We start from the raw sequence: 5,013 nt of genomic DNA, 5'->3' as shown, positions 1-5,013 counted from the left end.
TTGTTCTGATAAATGTTTTACGCTCTCATGGGAGCGATAAAAGAGTGCAAATGACCTGAATGTGTGCTAAAGGTCAAATCTCTCAGATCTTTTCTCTTCCAATACTTCTTTGACTTTTGTGCTTGCATGTCATAAGCTCTCTCCACCTTGTTCACGTCTTTGGACAAAAAATGGACCTTTACGGGCTTTTCTCACACTTGATTTCTGGTGTTCATTTGATTTGATCGAATCAAATCTCTTCCGCATTACTATTGCCTTTTGAAAGTTATTTGTTGCATCACATTGCTTCTGAGTTTTAGTCCGTGTTAAAAAAATGAAATGCAAAACAAAAACAGATTCAAGTTCTTACTGTCAAGTATGATACCATAAAGTAGGAAAACACGGCTTAGCAATTAGGCTGAAATTTTGAGATAATGAAATACCCGGCAATTATTTTATCACTTTCCCCCCCTTTGAACAATTTGTGCCGTGTACTTTATCTCAACGAGGACCCTAACAAGGAGCGCCGTTGATGTCAAATTTGATGGCAATTACAACATCAACTGAGTTTTTTGTATGTTGTTTTTTTTTGCTGTTGTTGTTTTTCTAACGGGAATGAATGGAGAAAAGGTTTGGATGGCTCTCGTTTGATTATTAAGCTGGGGAAATAAAAAAAAAAGTGATTTACGGTCAGTCAGAATGCTCGACATTAGCTTTTTCTTAGTGGATGATATGAAAAGTTAAATGACACAATTAAGTAGTTTGTAACCATTTAAATGCCTCTTCTGCAAAAACTTTACATTGTAGCTACTTCTCAAATTGCTGATTTTTAAAACTCATTCAGTACCTGCCATTTTGAGCAATATGGTGGGTCAAGGTTCAACATGGTATGATCACATAGTTATCACACTACCAGGAGTGTGCCATTCCTTGGCTAAAATACTATGAGAATGATAAGGAAGAAAACGATGCAAAAATGGTCCACGACGGTTAAATGCGTCTGAGATTGAATTCTTTATGTGCCTATATCTGTGTTGCAACCATCTGGCAAGGAGGTTAGAGTTAGGGTTATCAGTCGTATCGGTTGCCGAAATCAGTAGCCTTCATGAGTATTTGATACCTTGAAATCAGATGCCATATAATACCGGCTATCAGCATTCACCCATCTCCACTAATGTTAATTAATTAAAAGCTTGACAGAATGGACATATTTGTATCTATAAACACCCACCAACACATAGAATTGTCCAAGATGCTTGACATTGACATTTATAAAAGCTAGACATTTGGAAAGATAGATGTGCAACATTTGAGTTTGGAATAAATTCCGGGGATTGGTGTTCCTTGGCATGGAGCTGGAATTAAAGTAACTCCCATTGCTGTAATGATCAAAGCTATCGATTGGTGTGTGCCGCATATAGACAAGGTCACTAACTCTCAGAGTAAAGGACAAAAAAGAAAAGACACAGGAAGATGTTGTAATCACATTTGGATTTACAAGACAATGCCGATCCACTTTCCATTTCGGGTAATTTCCAAGTTCACTGGAGGTTATACATATTCAGAGTTCCTGTACCACTTTGTATGAGTCATGTCTTTATACAGCAATACTGAGCGATGGTAGTGCAACTCTTATTTCTACAACTGAAAATTAAAACTGATGAGGCCTACGGAATCTTGTTGCTTTAACCCAAGTGCTATAATTTGAAACCTTTTTATGACACCTTATCCGCAGTTGAAAATGCAAAATTGAAACAATATCCCTTGTTGAAAAGCTTTCTTTCAAACATGTCTGTTGGTTGTTTTTTGAATATTCTAGGTTGCTTGAACTTAACACTTTGTGTGTGTCTTTTTCCACAGTTGCGACATTGTCCTTGACACAAGCTAAATATACCACATAAACCAGTGATCTTATTCCTGGTCAATTAGTCTGAGATCCATTCTCCCTAAATGATTCGCTTATCCGATCCCTGTTTGCGCATCCACATCAGCATGGAGCAGATAGTGAGTCCATGTTGACTATGTTTGCTAGGCTGGCGCTGATGGAGATAAATGCTTAATTCTGTTGTTTATGTGACCGTCATTGAAAACTTTGGAAAGGTTTTAGTTATGCAATGAAAACGTTTGGATCAAACGTGTAGTCATCACGTCAACTGACTGAATTATCATAAAATGAAACTAAAAAGATAAAATGGCTTCAAATGTTGCTGCAAAACAGGTAAACAGATTATATCCTAGAAAAAAGTAAACTAGGCAATTATTCTGGCAAATCTGTATAGATTTTTTTGTCTAAATGAGCCACTGCATAACACTACAAAACACATGCACAAATTCTAAATGTGGTTATACTCCAAAGACTCTTTTGCACTTAGGCATGAATGTGATGTGAGCTTGGTTGATTGTCTTTTTGATCCTGCGATTGGCTGGTGACCAGTCCAAGCCTCTAACCCAAAGTCAACTGGGATATAGGCGTAATGCACTCCTGCGACCCTAGTGAAGATAAGTGCTATAGAAAATGCATGGGTGAATATGAGGTAGCGTAACAATATTCTAAAACGAAACCAATCCATTCGTTGCTGTCATTAAGCAGGAGTGCAAAATTACATGAATTTCCTAAATGAATAGGAATCCATTCCTAAAGTAAATCCCAATCCAACACTTGAAAGCACATTTGTAATTCTTTCCATCCTCCCGCACACTCCTTCATTAGGAGACCAAATAGCATTTGTCGGCTGAACACTGATTTGTATTCCTTCAGCTCTAATTAAATTTGTCCCGGTAAAACAAAAGTGAAAGCCTATCAACAAATAAGAGCAAAACAAACAAGTAGGGGGAATACGTAGTAGAGCAAGATGAGGAAACCTTTGCTGGCATAAGATGTCCTTAATAAAACAATAAGTTGCATATTTGAAATGAGTCCATAAAATGGTCTGATGAACACTGCTGGTATATTCCTATGCAGTAGTGGCTGTCACACTACAAATATACAGTGCTGGATTTGATTTTTTTAGTTAGCAGTTGCTGTGGTCATGCATTTGTCACCATTTGCCATTTTTATGTAATTGTAACCTTTGTATTACAGTGTCCTGTTTTTACTGTTTTGTTCCCGTTGACATGTAGTTGTTATGGTTCTTCACTTTGAGTTATTGACATATGGCATTGATTTCTGACAGTATTTAAGCTCGCCGATTTCAGGGATTCATCGTCAGATCATCAAGATCTCAAGCTATCGCAAGCTCTTTTTCTTTTTCTTTTTTGGAGTCTAGTTTCCTAAGTCTGGGTTCTTGAGTCTAGTTTCCAGCTATCCCCGTCTAGTTTTTTTGAGTCCAGTTACTTTAGCTTGACGAGTAAATGCTTTTACTTTCCCACTTCTGTGTCCTTTCTGCTTCCTGGTCCATACTCAGTACCACACGTGACGTAATCAGGTATGTGTACTTTACAAAGCATTTCAATTTCTGACAAATAGACTTGTATTTCCTACATCTAAAAACATATAACTGTCCTTTTTTCGTCTGAACTCAAATAAGCTTACATCATTTTAAATGTCGTGCATAACAACAACGTGAAAAATGAAGCAATTGACTGAGATCTCGGGGACAAAATCAGCGACAGAAGCAACATGGCGGAATGTGAACCAGAGAGCATTAACGACAATGATGCAACAGATTTCGGACGTCACTGGTGTATGATTTAAAATAATTCTTTGATCTTGTCAGCTCCAAGAATGATTTGGGCCAGATACCGGATGCTGCATTAAGCCAGTTGAAATTGAAGATGAAAATTGTCCAGCTAATCTAAAGCGCACACACACTTACACAATTTTTTTTTCATTCATTTATTTATTTTTTAACTCATTTGTGGGTATGATTCTTTCATTCTACATGAGCCAAAGTCTTGTAAGGGCTACTAATAGTTTGCATGCAGAACTGTCGGTCTCATGAAATAATGTCGATTCTTGCCATGCTTTTTGGGAACAATCACAAGATTTTAAAGCTTGCTGTGTGGTTTATTCGTGAGATTCCATACCTGATTCCGTTACACCAATTTAGTGATTTGCTGTGGGCTAATACATTTCACTTAAGTGTTATGATGGCAGGATAAAACACCTTCATCGTCCGCCTGTCACTCATTTTTATTACCGCGGCAATGAGCTGGTCTCTTCAAATGAAGTCTTGAGTGAGTTCCCGCTGACAAATGTCTCAGTAGTTCAGTCTGAAACGGCAACTGGATTCATTTGACCTCCGTCTGCATCTCAGTGGTGGACATGAGCAGGAGAAAGTGGTTTCCATTACGACGAGACAGACAAAGTGGACAAAGTGGAGGACTCAGGCTGCATGCATGTTCCGCGGACAAGTACACAAGGCAGATGGTTTAGATAACAGATGGTCAAATACATTTGTAAAACTCAACAAAGGAAGATCAGAACTCTGACCCGTCGAGCCGCAAGACATGCTGACAGTCGAGTTAGAAAAAAGTAAAATATGCATCATTCAATTCAAGAACAAATGTATCATAGCCTACATTTTTGAGGGTGGGAGAATCCGGAGAACTTTGACAAGAACCCCAAACTGACATTTGAACTACTGTTCTATGTTCCTGTCAAGCAATGCTCACCGTTCAGACAAGCTTTGGGCGAAAACAGTGCGTTGCATAGACATTTTCTTAAGGCATTTTGGCAGTTGAATCCTTTATTCATGTCCCTTTTATATCAAAGTGGCAACGGCGCTACATTCATTTTTCATCTGCCAAATGTGAACAAAAGTAACTGGTAGGCACCCTGAAAACTGGTGCTATCACCGAAAGATGAGCTTGGGCAGTAGTGCTCAAATAGTTTCTGTTTCATGGAAAAAAAAAAAAATGTTTGCTCCCCACCCCCAATAATAAAATTTTTGTAAGTATACCGCTACAAAACATTGTAAACTGATTAACATATTTTACTTGAGCTGGTCGCCATCAAGTCACATGGCACACAAAGGCAAACAGTCACTCTAACAAACACATCCAAGAACAATTTCGAGTGTCCAGTTTATCTAC

The sequence above is a fragment of the Hippichthys cyanospilos genome, chromosome 4, assembly GCF_059441005.1.
Source record: "Hippichthys cyanospilos isolate Australia breed blue-spotted pipefish chromosome 4, RoL_Hcya_1.0, whole genome shotgun sequence".
NCBI classification, from domain to species: domain Eukaryota; kingdom Metazoa; phylum Chordata; class Actinopteri; order Syngnathiformes; family Syngnathidae; genus Hippichthys; species Hippichthys cyanospilos.
The sequence above is the reverse complement of the archived record's forward strand: the minus strand, read 5'-3'. Positions refer to the sequence as shown.